At 57.5% G+C, this 16,392-nt stretch overlaps 1 protein-coding gene across 1 annotated transcript in view; it reads right to left on the reverse strand.

Annotated features, from left to right (window-relative positions):
* The window catches only part of POU2F2 (POU class 2 homeobox 2), a 75,358-nt gene that overhangs the window by 44,375 nt on the left and 14,591 nt on the right, over positions 1-16,392 (reverse strand). Inside the window, exon 2 of the mRNA XM_025849679.2 lies at positions 14,335-14,395. The gene's annotated coding sequence lies outside the window, so the exon portion shown is untranslated. The remainder of the gene's footprint in view (positions 1-14,334; positions 14,396-16,392) is intronic.

Consider the following 16,392-nt stretch of genomic DNA (forward strand, 5'->3'; position numbering starts at 1 on the left):
GCCCACTTCTTCTTCCCTTTGGCCTGGGCCTGCACTTGCTGTCTGAGACATCCAGGTGCCTCCCATCCCCGTCCCAGTTATGGCCTCCTGCCAATAGGAGCCATTCACTAAGAGCTTCCATGTTGGTTGCCTTGCCGAGTCACAGGGACACTGGGGTGCACACTGAGCAGTGTCCCCGGGGGCCCCAGTGCATTCTCCAGGTTCACACAGCAAGGTCAGCTGTGAGGACAGCAAACACTTGTGGACCAACTTACCCCTATACCACCTTGCTCAGAGCTTGCCACCTCCGGGCAGTATCCTAAGAAAGGCCTCTCGGTCACCTCCATGCAGGACCTCTGTCCGGCAGTGAACTTCTCCTCAGTGGCTGAAAACAGCAGACACTTTGAGGTTTGTGTAGAAAACACTTAATATGCAACCCAGGATTCTGCCTCCCAGAGGCTGCCCCTGGCCTCCTAGAGAAAAAACTGCTCTGGTGAGACGAGAGGCTCAGGGCTGTGCAGGGTCAGACTATCACTCTGCCTGACCAGCCGTGCGACCTTGGATTGGCAGCTCCGCTACTCAAAGCCTCTATATGAGCACCCTCCCGAAAGCCCCCTCTGATTCCTTTACACCCCCAGGGTGGCGCCATCTCCAGCCTCCTCCCTGCAGGTCTCCCTGACCCCCGTAAGTCTCCTCTTGCCCTGGCACCCTAAGAGGGTCTTTCTTTTTTTTTTTTTTAGATTTTTATTTTTATTTATTTGACAGAGAAAGACACACCAAGAGAGGGAACACAAGCAGGGAGAGTGGGAGAGGGAGAAGCAGGCTTCCCGCCGAGCAAGGAGCCCGATGTGGGGCTCGATCCCAGGACCCTGGGATCATGACCTGAGCTGAAGGCAGACGCTTAACGACTGAGCCACCCAGGCGCCCCCCAAGAGGGTCTTTCTAAAACTTAATCAGGCCGTCACTCCCTTGCTTAAGACTTTAGGAGCCTCCCTGCATTGGGGAAATAACCCAAACCCCTTAACCCAGGCCACAAAGTCCTGTGTGATCCGGCTCCTGCCCGCACCTCTCATCTCTTCCCTTACCACTCTCCGCTTTACCTACCCCGCACTGAGCCACACTGCCTCCTCTCTGTTCCTCAAACCAAACTCTTTGCAACCCCAGGCCCTTTGCATGTGCTAGTCCCTCTACCTGGAAGACTCTTTGTCTAGTTAAGTCCTATTCCTCTTTCAAGGTTCCACTTAAATGTCTTGCCCGGTCTCTGTTGGCTCCCTATAATTGTCTCTTCTTTGGAGTAATTTATCACAATTTCTGATTTTGCATTTCATTGATATTTACTCTTAAAGATCCACATCAACTCTGAATCGTCAACTCCACGAAAAGTAGACTGTGTCGGTTTTGTTCACTGCTTTATCTCCAGTGCCCAACAGGGGGCCTGACACATAGCAAGGGCTCGGCAGAGGTGTGGAATGTGTCAGTTACATGGATCCTTTATGGGGACAAGCAGCTGAGGCAGGACTTGAGTTTTCTGAGCCTCAGTTTCCAGTACTATAAAATCAAGATCATAATTCCTCCCTTACAGGGCAGTGAAGAGGATCTAAACAGATAATGAATATTGACAGTGCTTTGGGGGAAAAAATGTTCTTCAAATATAAAAGCTTGAAAGAGCTGGAACCTAGACTGGCAACATTCAGAGAAGAGTGAGAGAGAAGGGCATGGCCATTTGTCAAGTAACCTTATCTTCCAGACATTTTACATTTCCTCGTTCACTGACTTCTATGAGATGGTGGTTATGGCCCAGAGGAGGGAGCTGAGACTCAGAGAGGAGAAACCACCAGCCCATGGTATCACAGTGAGTCCGTGGAAGAGCCCGGATTTGAACCCAGCACCCAGAGGCAGTCACGTATCCCATGCATCTCCAGCAGAACTTGACCTCTTGCAGTGGGCTCTGGACAAATATTTACCGGTTGGATCAGTGAAAAGGGCCAACCAGAGTCACTTGGGCCTGAATGGCTGTCCCGCCCGGGTTCTGCCACTCACTGGCTGGTGACCTTGGGCAAGCCACTCCCCTTCCCTAAGCCTCAGTACCCCACCTGCAAAGTGGGAATGATGAACTGTACCTGCCACCTATGGTGGTGGTCGCCAGGGGGATTCAGCCAGAGCCCGCAGTTCAAGCACTTAGCACAAGGAATCATGAGCAACTGTAGGCCTGTTATTCTTGCACAAGAGGGAGCAACATGAGGGAAGGCTTGGGGGCAGGTTGGGGGAATGATGAGAGGGCCGTGGAAAGAGGGCCCATCAGAGAGGACCTCTCAAAGGAGGGGCCCCTGGAGCCAGAGAGCATGGGGACTCCCAGGTCTGCACACAGCTGTCAAGGGCAGTGGAAAGCCTTGACATATCCTGCAGTCCAAAGAGGGGGCCCCTGTCCAGGGCGGGGGTTCATCCTCAAGCAGCCAGGGAGGGGGCGAGATGGCCACCAGTAAGGGATCTTCCATCTCTGCCCCTTCTCTCCACCCTCTGTTCCCCCTCACCTCCTTCCAGGTCTCCAGGCTCCCCCCCAGAATCCCATACATCTCAATCACCTGCCAACCTGGTCTCCATGCCAGGGTCCAGCCCGGCCCCAGCTCAGGCCAGTCCTCCCCACACACAGAGGGACTGTTCTCTCTTCTGTTGGGAAGGCCTTTTACTAATTAGAGAATTATCATCTGAAGACGTTATAAAACATTTCCCAGCGGTGGAAAGTAAGGGCTGTTTTAGGTACAAGCCAGCATGGGACACGTGGGTCAGAGTATGTGTAAATGCACCACATTTCTTTTTTTTTTTTTTTTTTAATGCACCACATTTCTAACACAAACTGCCTCTTCCCACCTGCCAGAGGGTCCCAGACACAGCTCCTTCCTCCCCTTCACAAGCCAGGGAGCTGCGAGGCCTGAGGGGAGGAGACGGTAATGCTGCACCAGTGTAGGAATTTGTTGCCTGCGGGGTCACTGAGTCCCTAGGGGAAGGATGGCGGCTTGGAAAGGAGACTGGGGTTCATCCTGGAATCCTCCCTCTCCCAGGTGCCCCTCTATCTGTCAACTTCCCATCGGTTCAACCTAGAGATGTCTGAATTCCCCTCTCCTCCCTGCTTGGTCCCCAGCTCTGCCCCAAGCCCAACTCCATCTCAGCTCCCCTCTTTCTCTCCCTGCCACCCCCACCACCACCATCGCTCAGGCTCCTCCTCCCTTCCTTGCTTGCTTACCCACTCCACAGATACCTCTCGAACCCCGTGCATGTGGCAGACGCTGAGCTAGGAACAAGTGACGTGGTCCTCGGAGCTGACGATGGGAGTGGGACCCGGGGTCCTGAATCCATGCCCTACACGATTCCCTAAAGAACGACTCTGGTCAGGTCACGCCCCTGCCCCCAGCCAGAGGAAAAGTCTTGGCATCCTGGGCTTTCTCTGGCTTCCCCTTCCCAGCCGCCAGGAGAAGGTGAGAGGGCAGGTCTGCAGCGTTGAGACTTCACTGTAGGCCATCTGGATGGAGTGGTGACCATGCCCGGCAGCGGGACCCTGCCCCGTTGCCTCCCCAGGAGCCTGAGAGATCTCCAGATTCTCAAGGCCCCAGTCATGCCCATCTCTGCAGGAGGAGGAAAACTGAGGTGCAGGGCAGGCAAGCAACAGGAGCAAAGCCCCAGGGCACATGGGTGGGACCCAACCCCCAGTTCTCCCAGCTCTGTCTCTGCGGGTGCCGCTTCATTCGAACTCCAGACACTGACGCCCCCAGAAGAGAAGAGAGGTTTGAGATCTTTTCTCTGCACTTCCTGCTGACGTTCCAAGGGCCTGGGCCTCTGTTTATTTTCACTCTGAGGGAGCGGGGAGTGGGGGGATATACCAAGAAACACGGGCAATGAGATGAGGGATGTGGGGGCAGGCAGGGTAGGCAAGGGGGGAGGGAAAGGCAGGTAGTAGGGCCGAGAAACAGGGAGCAGGGAAAGAATGACCAGGAACTCTGCGAGTAGAACAGAGAAGGGTGTGTGGGTGCTGACATCCCCGGAGAAAGTCGGAGTCACACAGAGACAGAGACAGACGCAAAGAAAGAGAGACAAAGAGGAAGAGAGAACAGAAAAGGGGGGGGCAAGAGCAAGCCAGGGTGGGGCTCCAGGGGCCTCCTGTAAACTGCTTCCCTGACATCCCGCCTGATGGGGCCCAAGTGCTGCGTGGAATAGGGAGGTGCAGGTTCTGGAGGACTGCAGCCGGCTAGCCCGGGGCCCGGCCTGCCTTCCCCCACCTGTTCTCATCCCCTGCGCTGTTCTCCTGACTTGGGTCCACACCTCCCTCAACCTGTGGCCATCACCTCCCTGCCTGCCCACCCTGACACTGTCTTGTCCGTCCCCATGCCCCCCCCCCCAGACAACTCATCCACAGTCCACCTTTCTGTTCCCCCGCAGGTTTGGGGTTAGGGCGGGGAGCCCAGTAGCCTAGATGGGGAGGGGGCTATGTGGATTATTGAGGATGTACTGGACTGCGGCTGACACGGAGGAGGAGGAAGAGGAGGGGGTCTTGGTGATGGACGATGCTGGTTCTGCGGTGGGGGGGCAGCGGGGAGGGGGTGGAGGAGGGCTGGGGGAGGGGTGGTGAGGAAGCGGGTTGAGGGGGGAGCAGGACCAAGCTCACATTTGGCATTCAGGGCAGCTGACAATAAAAATGCTTTATTGCCAAGAAACTGGATCGATCGGGGCTGGAGGGGGCCGGCAGGGGGGACGCGGAGGGCTCAGCGCAGAGGCCGGCGGCCGGGCCTCCGCAGCGACCAGGGCCCGAGCTGCCCTCCTCCCTGCGCCCCCCTCCCCGCCTCCTGCCCTTTCTCTCTCCTGCAGCCACCGCTTAGTTCTTATTATATTTTTTCTTATATATTTTTTCCCCCAGCTTCTCCTGCTCCTGTTATTTTTTTTTTCTTTTAATTTTTTTTAAAACTCGCTGCGCTCCCAATGCCGAAGGCCGCGTGGGGGCAGGGTGGGGGCGTCTGCCCAGGCCAGGCCCCTACCCACGGGGCATCCAGAGCTGCTGGCTCTGGGCTGAGCCCCACTTTGCCTCCACATACCCCAGTTCCATCAGTCTTCCCCCAGAGCCTGCCTCCGTGGGTGCCTATCTCCCCTGCCATTCATCCTAAGGGTCTCCCTCCACCCACGAAACACCCCTCTCTCTGGTGGGCTCAGGGCCCTGGCCAGGCCTTCCTCCCCTCCCCCCTACCTGGCCCCCTGCTCACTCCCAGAGCCATTTGGCTGATGGTCAGAACTGTCCGTCAAGGGGGCTCTGAGCCCCTGGGGACCCAGATGGGAGGAGGGAAGGGGAGAGGTCGGGGGTCAGGCCACGTCCCCTCAGCTCAGCTCTTTCCCCTCCCCCTTCCTAACAAAGGGAACAGCGGCCGTCGCTGGGTGGGGGCGGCCTGGTACTCAGGGAAGCAGGGAAGGGAAGGACTGTGGGGATGGCCACGGGCAGGAGGTGGGGGTGGGGCTCGCCTGCCCCTCCTCTGCCCTCCCCCTCGGGTCAAGGCTAAGGTGATTCCTCAACCTCACGGGGAGGCTGGGCTGGGCTGGGCGGGGAGGAGGATCTGGACAGACAAAGAACTGGAGCCCCGGGGAGTTGGGGGCTGGGGGGATGCACCTGGGACCCAGGCAGCCCCGGCTGAGGGAGGGGCAGCAGGCACCCCTCAGGCCTTGGTCTCACCCTCCGCATGGCCCTGCCTCCCATCTGCACTAATCCCTGCCCATCCCAGAGCCACATGGAGCCTTTGAGCTTGGGCAGGGTTAGATGGCGACCGGGGAGGGGGGGGGAAACTGAGGCCCAGAGAGGGAAGACTGAGCCAGGGCTGGGATGGAGGATGGAGGCACAGCTCCAGGGTGCTCAGTGTTGTCTGGAGCCTCTCCCTTTTCTCTACTCCTACCTAGGGAGACATCCCTCCCTTCCCTGCCCAGCTCTGGAGAGGTGTAGGTTGGGGGCAGGTGGTAGAAAGTTCTACCTAGAGGGGAGAAGAGGGAGAGGCTGAGCTGTATTCTCTCTCATCTGAGAAAGAGGCGGATGGGGAGAAAGAAATTTTAAATGTGGTGTGTCTCTAGCACTGGCCTGGCACAGCTCTGAGATGGAACTTCAAGTCGGAAAGGGCAGGAAACCAACATGGATAGGGCCTTCCTGAGCGCCTGGCTATCAATGACTGGTGAAGAGGCCACTCAGAGAGATTCTTTCTCCTGTCCACCAGCACACAGCAAAGGCGGATTCTCACTCCAGCCCAACACTGCCTCAAACCTCCCAGCTGCCCAGCCCAACTGTGGAGGGCAGAGGGGAGCCAAGGCAGTGAACAGCTTTGAGAACCCCCCCACCTACCCCACCACTCCCCCCAAACCCCGTGCTCACAAGAGATGATGAGCTGCCCGAGGCAGAAGGAAATGGGGGAAATCCTCTGTGCTTACATTCTTCTACCAAGGTGGCTCTCGGGGAGAGGACCACAGCCAAGGGGAGGTGGGGGAGGATACAGCAGGCCTCTTTTTAGGGGGGTGCACTGGCTGGAACACGGCCCCACAGCCCGCCAAGGAGGCCCCAGATGGGCCAAGGACTATAGGGGTCCCGCTGCCCTCCCCCAAACCTCCCCTCCCTTCTCTCCCTCTTTCTCGGCTGGCTATCGACCGGGGCTGTGACATGGTAGATCAATACGGCAGGGATATAAAGCCGGCTGGCTGCCTGCCTGCCTGCCTCTCTCCCTGCTTGCCTTGCTTCCCTTTCTCAGAGCCGCACCCAGGTCCCCCACCCCCCCATGTCCCCCTTACCCACGCCTCTGAGGGGCCAAGCCCCCCTACCCCGCCAACCATCCCCCTACAGCAGGAGAGCTTAGGGAGGCTGAGAGCTTGGACAGCCAGGAGAGGGGGTGAGTATGGGAGTGGGCAGGGAAGCAGATGGGGACGGGGATCACACTGGTAAGGTAAGGGGGCTGGGATACATTGAGGGACAGTCCCCCTGGAAGAAAGCAGGCATCCCCTCAGTTGGGAGCAGCCTGGGGAGATGGGGCCCTTTGAGGGTATGGGAGGGATGGACCTCTGGGAGATGCGCAGGGGGTACCTGGGGGTGCTGGGGAGACACTGTCCTGAGCCCATGGAGTGGGGGCAGGCCTGGGGACATGCTGGAGTAAGCTAAGGTGAGTGGATGCCCAGAGCAGCGGGGCAACCCCCAGGCAGCCTGCTGCCCAACCACAGAGCCCCTGGCTGCCCCATCCTTGGGTCTCTGTGGGCAGAAGCTGCCTTGTCCTCGCCCCAGGGCCTGGCCTGCACATATGTGTGTGTGTAGTAGGGGCGGCTGGGGGGTGGGGGTTGTTGTGAGGCTTCGAACAGGAGGTTCCAGGGGCGCGCTGCGGCGTCTGAGTTGCCATATGTATAGGGTGCGTGAGTGTCCCCTATGTACCTGGGTGGCCGTGTGTCTTTGAGTCCTTAAGCTCTGCTGTGGAACTCGAGGACTGTGTGTCCCCGCGTGTCGCAGCTACTGAGTCATGTCTGTGTGACCACGAGTATGTGGGTGTGTCCCTGGTGGCTCTACGTATGTGTGTGCTTCCATGAGTGTCTCCCCGACTCTGGGCTTCCCCAAAGGTCTGAATGCGTGTATGCAGATCTGTCTGATCCCTGGGTGGGGGTGGGGGGTGTGCATGTATCCCCAGGAGCACCTCAGTGACCTCCTGTGCCCATGTAATGTAGTGGTTGTGTGTTCTTACGTTCCAGGAAATCTGTGTGTGCAAGCCGCCGCCCGAGTGTGTCTGAGTGGGGATGTTTCTGTGAGAGTGGGGGGACCATGGAGCGAGTCCCCATGTGTCCGTTTGTGTGTGGATTCTGTGCCTGTGTCTGTGGGTGGTTGTAGGTGTGGTTGCCTCCGCCTGTGATCGGAGCTTCTTTCCTTTTGAAAGTCAGAGATCTGGTGTGCCTTCTGTGTGCCTATGTGATGCCACGGGTCCCTGTATACCGAGGGCTGGGTGTATTTCCACGAGCGGGCTGGAGGCTCTGGGTGTGTCCCATGTGTGTCCTGGTGACTCGGTGCATCTGACAGTGCTGGGGAGGGGTCTCTGAGTGGGGGAGGGTGGCAAGGCAGCAGAGACTGCCACTGCAGAGCTGGCTGGCCTGGTCTATCGCTACAGCTACATCACCTCCAAACCCAAATGTGAGGGCCTGCTGCCTTCTCGTCCCTGCTAGAGGCCCCAGATCCCTGCCAGGACGGGCCCAGGGCCCCCGCCCCCTCCCCCCTTGGGCTCCGGACCTCTGCTCCTTAGCACCCCCACCCCCGCTCTGGTGGACGCCACCTCAACTCCACCAAGCGACCTCCGTCCCTCCCAACCCCCCCAGCGCCACCCGCTCCCCCCGCCCTCCCCCCACCACAAGTCCAGTCCAACCCAGACAAAAGCAATTACTCCTGAGGTAGGATGTGAGTGTGGGTGTTAGAAACAGAAAAAAGGGGGGGAGGGAGGGGGAGCGAGAGACACACACACAGAGGCAGGGATGGACAGCCAGAGACCCGGAGAGACAGGGATGGGAGAGACAGGATGAAAGAGACTGGAAGAGACCCAGACACAGGAGGCGACGGAGGAGAAAAGGAGCAGAGGAAGGGCAAACGGGCGGTGGAGAGACACACAGACACCGGGACCAGACAGACAGAGAGAGCGTGCGCAAGGCACAGAGATGGAGGCGTGCAGATTAAGCGAGGATGGGGGCCGGAGATGCAGAGAACTGAGGGGTCAGGAAGGACTGGAGTGATGCACAGAGGGACACAGAAAGATTGCCACAGAAGACCGAGACAGACAGGAGGAGCGAGAGAGAAAGGCAGAGACCGCGGGCGAGAGACCTTGAGAGTCGGGCAGCTGGAGGTGGAGGGAAGTTGGGAACACGGGAGACACTGAGGCCACAACGCTAGAGAGGAGCTAAGGGAGGCCTAGTGCAGAGTGGTCTCTCCTGCAAGCATGTGCGCTCCCACTCACACTCACACACACACACACACACTCGTGGCTCTCTTCCCATGCTCTGCCCCTCCCCACCCCCGCCCCATCAGGGATGCCCAAGCCCTAGGGGCCCAGGTCCTCCTGTGAACCAAGGCAAGGGACAGGACAGACGGAGGACAGATAGGGAGGAGTGGGAGCAGACTGAACTCCTGGTGACATGGCGGGGGAGGGGGGCAGTACCTCCCTCCTACAGTCCCTGCCGTCTCTCCCTCCACCCACAAGACGCACACACCAGGGACCTTGGCCAAGTGCAAGTTGCTTACACTCTGTCCCAAGGCAGCCTGGTGAGGGGTGGAGCCACAGACACCAGGCGTGAGGTGCATCTCCCAGTGCCCCCCCCGCCACCGTTGCGTCTCCAGGCTGGTGGCCCTCACCTCTAGCAGCTCACTTTTGCGCCCTCATGTGCACACTCTTTCTGTCTCTGAGCCCCTTGCTCTGCTCTCCTGGCTGACTTTTTGCTATTTCCCGGTCTCTTTGTCTACTCTTCTCAGCTGCTCCCCCTCTCCAGGCATTTCTCTGTTGCAGGGTGCTCCCTGAGCCTCCCCGGTCTCCTCTCCCTTTTTCAGGTGACCCCTCCGGCCCTCCTGTCCACACATGCCCCCAGAGGAGGGCAGATGGCTGTATGGGGCCCTCAAAAGCTGTCCTGCGGTGGTGAGGCCGGGCGAGAGGGGGGCACCTCCTTTCTTGTTTTTCCCTCAAGCACCGTTTTTCCTTCTCTCTTCCTCACCCTGCCCCCATCCCCACCAGGTCCACATCTCCGTGTGGTTCCCTCTGGAGACAGAAAGCTAGATGTGGACCTGTACACACCCTACTTGCAAGACTGGAAAGAGATCCAGGCTCCGAACAAGGAGGGAGCAGGGCAGAATGGAGAAGCCAAAACCCGGATGAAACCAAGCAAAAGAAAAAAGAAGGGGAGAAGGGTGGAGCCCCAGGATGAGGAAGAGGAGAGGAAGGAAGCCAGAAGCAGAGACAATGTGAGCTGGACAGTGCTGGGGGCTGGGCTGGGAGTGCTCACCATGACTCCAAGAAACGTTGCTAAAGCTACACAGAGTCAGACTCTGGCCTGCCCTCTGCCTACCAGTCCCCTACGTGGAGTTAGGGCCAAGCGCCTGCCCTCAGCCCCTGGGGCTTCAAGCCCACCAAGATGGTGGGCACTTCAGCCTTCGCTTGCTCTGGGACGGGGATGCCTGGAACCCAGCGGTCCCTGCCAGAAGCTGCCGCCAGATGAGAGCCATTTGCACCTCCTCCGCATCTGTTCAGCCCACCCCATGGCTGACAGACACTCCCAGTCCTGGCTGGGTGACAGCTCTCCCCACCCACCCAGTGACCTCAAAGGCAGCCAAAGGGATTGAATGATCTCTTGACACCTCCCAGCATCCCATCACTACCACAAACACCCAGTGAGGAGCGCCACTGTCCTCTGGACCACTCCCACGCCCCACAGTGGGACCCGCCCACATCCAAGGAGCCGCCCCCATACTGAAGCTCCTTCCGGCCCACCCCACCCCCAAGGCCCATTTGTAACAGCACACACCCAATTCCTGTAGCCTAGGAGCTGGCATGGCCTGCCCCTCTGCAACAGAGGGGTGGCTGACTGGGCCTGGGGCATCCAAGCAAACCCCCAACCCCACCTACTGACTTCTAGGTTCTGGTCTGCAGAACACCTACAATGCCACTCAGGCCTGCATTTCGAATCCTGGAGCCTCCCACTGCCACACCCATACTCTCGCCCCAGGGAGGAGGCAACCCCCTTGCAGCTCCATGTCCCCGCTTCTTAAGCAGCCCTGGGTTCTAAGACCCCTCACCAGACCCAGCAAGAGAAGCCTGTCAACCACAGCTGCACTCCTGTGTCTGAGGCAATCCAGATCTCCCTCAGGGTGTGCGGGCACCCTGGGCATGCCCTAGTGCTGGTGTCTGAGCCACCTGTGGGATTCCAGGGCCTCATCGACACCAAAAGCCACCAAATCGTTTTGTGGAAGGGTGGAAGGAGACAAGGTGGGGACACACCTGCTCCCTGCCCAGCACTGGGAGGGCCTTGGATGCCCAGTGGACAGTAGCTGGCCGTGGGGACTCAGGCCAGGCCAGAATCCATGGTCCCCAGTACTGACCCACCCACTGGAACAGTAACTTACGCCTTGGCTTCTCCTAACCCTTCAGGAACCCCCCCACCGCCTCCTCCTCTCAAAGACCACCTGAGGCGCCCCCCAGGCAGGTCAATCACATCCCGCTCTCTCCTGACCCAGTGCCTTGCAGACCTGTGGGTTCGGGGTAGTAGTGTTTATGCCTGTGTCCACCAGCCTGGAGCCCCTCAGAGGCTGCACAGGTCTGCCTCCTCTGAGACACAAGGCCTGGCACACTAGAAACCCCCAAAAAAATGTTGGCTGAAGGAATAAATGGATGGATGTGGGTCTATGTGTCTGTGTGCTCACTTATTTATTCTTTCAACAAATCCTTACTGAGCATTTACACTGTGCCAGGGACTGGGGGTCGACAGCTTACAGGGGGTGGGGGAGAGATGTTACACACACAATATATGACCAGATATGGTAACAGTGCTCAGGAAGGAGGAACAGGGTGGGGGGCAATGCAACCTTGCCGGGGGAGGGTCAGGGAGCCTTAGGAGAGCTGAGGGAAGCAGAGGGAAGGGAAGGGGAGGAGAGGGAGCCCCGTGGGCACAGAGGCCAACCAGCACCCCCAGGGCTGAAGGAGGTCCCCGCACTGAGGAGGCCTCCAGACACCTATGGGGAAACACTCACCTTCCAAGTGCAGCTATAAGGGAAAGACAGTGGGGGTGGGGGCAATGTTTATTGTAGTTGTTGCTTTGTGACAAAATTATATACCTAAGAGAGTGTGGCCTCCTTCAAACACGTCTCCCTGAGGGGACACAAACTTTCTGGTGAACCACTCAGATATTTTGGTGACAGCCTTCAGGGCCTGTTCACAGACTTCATCAGCCAAACATCTCCTGTTTCTATCTGTCTCTACTTTCTATCAAAAACAACAAGTAGTCCCAGTATTATCCAACCCTGCCATTGCTAAATTTATCAGAGTTGGCACCCAGTAAGACTTCAGGGCTTTCCCCCAAATCAAGTTCCTCCCCACCCTGCCCAACCAAGCACAAGGATCCAAGGACCAGCCACCCCGAGGAGATTCCAGTCACTGCAGTGGGTTCTGGTGAGGTCGGAGAGAGCTCGCAGATCAGGCGGACCTGAACGCACAACCTGCCTCTACCACTTACTTGCCTGAGGCCGTTTGCCGCCTCCCTCTGTGCCTCAGTTTCTTCTCTGGCAACAGGGGACTGCCATCCACCTCATAGGTTTGCACTGAGGATTGATGCCAAATGCCCAGAGTAGGCCCTGGCACGGAGGCGGCCCCTAATAAGTATCAGTTTCCTCATTAGGATGCAACAGCTCTTGGCACCTGTTGCCAAATCTATCAGGTATATGTCCGTGAAACCTTGGATACTTAACAAACATCTATTTGAACACAAAGAGCTAAAATCAGAGACTTGATTGCAACCTCCACCAGCTCTGAAACATAATTCCTTTAACAGCCTCTTATTTCAGCCTGACTTTCAGGCATTCCTCAAAGCCAGCCTCTAGCCGCCAAACAAATTCTGCAACCTGGAAGCTTCTTGACCCTCTTATTTTTATTTTTATTTTATTTTTAAGTAGGCTCCACGCCCAATGTGGGGCTTGCCCTCATGACCCTGAGATTAAGGGTCACGTCTTCTACCAACTCAGCCCCTCCTTGACCCTCTTTTCAATGTCAAGAGCATCGGGGACGCGAGTGTTCCTGGGAAAGCTGCAATTCTGGCTCCCCGGAGAAAGCACACATCCTATATTCAGACCCCTGCATTCCTTTCCAGTCAGAATGGGGTCCCTGGATGGGCGTCAGGGAGTCTGCGAAGATTCCGAGTTGAAGCACAACTGGGGAGATATAGGGATGTGTCTTCCGGGGAGGAAGTCTATACTAAATGCTGTACAACTAGAAATCTACGAGCCACAGATTACCGGAAGCTGTGTGGTTTGGACCACAAGGAGATTTGTGAAATTTTGTTAGTAGCCAACGTTTAAAGATTGGGAGGCTTCACACAAAATTCTGGCTTTCTGGCTTCTTTTGGAACACTGGCAGATCTGGCAGGCGGCGTTTGCATCTCTGCGGGAGACAGTGACTGGACCTGCAAAGCCGGTTCCCACCCGGATGCATTCTGTAGCCCACCATGGTCCCTGCTACACCAGGTTGCAAAGCCGGAGCTACAGCTTCCACCTGTGTCTTAAAGTGAGCCTGGGACTCCTGCTGCAGTGAGGATGCCCAGGTGGGATGCCTATGAGGGCAGCCAGAGGCCTCCCCAGACCTGATGCCCATCCAGAGACCCCATTCTAACTGGTAAGGAATAGAGGGGTCTGAGTACCGGATGTGCGCCTTCTCCGGGGAGCCAGAATTGTCCTGAACCAGAACAGTCCTGCGGCCTGTGGGTTAAGCTGCTCTGGTAGGAAGAGGGGTGGCAGCATGTACCCCACCCCAGAGCACCCCTCTCCAGATGCTCACTGCCAGGGCCTCATCAAGCTGAGTGGAGCAAACCACCAGAGCACACACCCAGAGCCCCTGTTTCCTTCTGAGCCGAGCAGCTGAAGAACTCCGGCTTCTGTTTAGGAGTCTCAGCGGGCGCCAAGGAGGGGGCTCACCAATCCTCACTTGTTCAGGGGGATCTTCCAGCTGTATTTCGAGCTCCTGCTTCCTGAGGCACATGCTTCCATGGAGGAACTTCTTTTTCATCCTCACATCCTCTGTGTGGTGGGTGCTGTTATCACCCTCCTTTGATAGATGGGGAAACTGAGGATCCCACTGCTGGCACAAGGTAGAGCTGGTGCCGTCCGGCTCTGGAGCTGGAATCTGAACTGCCTCACTAGCCTTCCAGCCTCAGGACGGCACTTAGGGAGGGTTGTTATTATTCCCTTTAGAGAGGAGGAAACGGAGGCCCTGACTATCCCGAGTTGCTCACAGCGAGGAAGGGAAAGAAAAGGGGTTCAGACACAGGTGTTCCTGCCCCAGGCTGTGATCTGAGCCACCAAGTCACCCATCTCTCTCCTACCGAGCGTGACACTCATCAGCACAAGCCCGCACGGTCACCCACACCCAGAACCACCAGTGTGGCCAGAAAGCCACAGGACACACAGAGGCTGAAGGCGCAAAGCAGACTAACCTTGTGGAGGGCAGAGCAGAGCAAGGGAGGGCGGCACTCCTGGGGTGCAGCCCCGGGGAAGAGGATGGGAAAGCGGGGGGCTTCTGAGAGGGAACAGGACCCAGAGCACAGCCGTAAGCAAAGCTCTGAGGCCGTGGCCCTTACCTCTTGGGCAAACGCAGCGAAGCTAATACATTCAGGCCACCAACCCGGTCCAGTTGAGAACCTGGAAAGAGAGGAGAAGAGAGTCAGCCTCCCGGGGGATCTGTGAAGCGTCTCTAACTCAGGCAGGATGAGGCGCTCCTCCAGGAGAGGGACTCTGCTCCTGCCACAGCATCAGGAGGCACAAACCGGCAAATGTGGACTCGGGAGCTGCCAGGCACTTGTTGCCCTCAGTGGTCATTTCCAGGCTCTGAGCCTCAGTGTCCCCATCTCATAAATGGGCATCCCCCTGCCTGCCTGCCTTGTTGAACATCTGTTTTTCCCATCGGACTGGAAGCCCCTGAAAGGGCAGGGGCTGTGTCTTACAGCGTTAGCCTTTGGCAGAGGGCCCTGCAAAATAAGTCAATAAGTCAATGACGGGTGAGGAGTGAAGGGGTGGATGGACGGAGGGATTAACTAACTCACAAACTAAATATCCCAAAGGATGGCTGGGAGGATCAGATGAGAAAGACATCTGAAAGAGTTACTCATTATTGGGTACCTGTGTGCTGCGAGGAGATGGAAATAAAAGTCCAGAAAAGATGGTAATTCTGACTTGTGTGTTTGTTCATTCATTTATTCGCTGGTAACCCAGCAGATACTGAAGCGTGTCCGAGCTGGGTTCTGGACCAAGTGTGGGGGTACAGAGGTGGATCAGACAAGGCCCCTGCCCTGTCTGCCGGAGGGCTTACAGCCAATTTGGGGGGGTGCTGAATAAAGACCCAATGCCAACATGCTGGGGTAAGCAGAGGGTGCTGCAGGAATCCCAGGGGAGGTCAGGGAAGACCTAAGGAGGGTGCCACCCCCGAGCCAAGCCCAGCAGACAAAATAAACTTTAGTCAGGCAGAGGGCCAGGTGGGAGGGACGAGCAATGTCAGGCCTCTACCTGCCCAGGGGACAAGGAGGAAGTGGGAAAAGACGAGGCTGAAGAGACAGCAGGGGCTGCACCCCATAGGGCCTGGGCCAGGCACCTAGGCGGAGGGACACGCTCCACTTTGTCTTTAGGGAGGTCCCTCTGTGTGCTGTGCAGAAGATGGAGAGGACATGAGGAGACCTGTCCCCAAAGAGTGTCTGCTGAGCCTGCCCCCCACCCTGTGGCCTTGCAAGGAATCAGTGACAGATGGTATCAGCCCCACTTTACAGATGCAGCAGATGAGGCTGAGAGATGTGACTTTCCCAGGGTCCTGCGGAGCTGGTTAGAGAGTTAGGGCCATGTGCCTCCTCCCCTCCTGAAACCTGGTTTCCTGCCTTCTGGGAACATGGTCTTCCTGCAAAAGGAAGCCACGCAGAGACCACATTTGCCCCTGCTTGCTGTGGGCTCTCAGAGAAGGCTCGGGGACCGTAGGCTAGGGAGAGACTTCCCAGAGGAGACAGGATGTCAGAGAGACCTTCCCACCAGGAGGGGCTGATGAGTTCACAGTGACAAGCACCCCTGTGAAGGGAGTTAACGAAGCCAGGGAGCCCACAGCTGTCTCACACCTTTGCTGCCCTGTGGGTGCCGTCCCGAGAGGGGAGACAACAGGGCGACAGGCAGGATGGCCACGGACCTGGAAGTTTGGCACACGACTTTCCTATCTCGTGGCAAATATGCTGGCACAGATGGGGAGACTGAGGCCCAGGACCAGCCAAGGACACAAAGAATTAGTGGAGGCTGGACAGGAGTTGAGAAGGAGAGAAGAGAAAGAGAAAAAGATGGGCTGAGACAGTAGAGAGAAAGATGATGGATGGATGGATGGATGGATGGATGGACGGACGGACGGACAGAGAGATGGATAGGAAAGAGAAGAGAAGAATGGGGAGACATAGATAGAGAGGAGGAGGGGAGGGAGCCACAGGCAGAGACCAGAGAAAAGCCCAAAGGAGAAAGGAAAAAAGGGGTAAAAGGAGCAAGGGGTCCACCCCACTCCACCCCCCACTCCCCCTCTCTCTATTGGGGCTCCCTCTTCAGGGGTGGGAGGGGACCAGGACCCCTGTTCCCTAGGGGGAGGGAGGAGCTGGGGTTTCTCCCCACTCAAGAGCTGC

This window comes from Callorhinus ursinus, unplaced genomic scaffold, assembly GCF_003265705.2.
Source record: "Callorhinus ursinus isolate GAN/ISIS: 27379988/994484 unplaced genomic scaffold, GSC_fseal_2.0 scaffold134, whole genome shotgun sequence".
In the NCBI taxonomy this organism is placed as follows: Eukaryota; Metazoa; Chordata; class Mammalia; order Carnivora; family Otariidae; genus Callorhinus; species Callorhinus ursinus.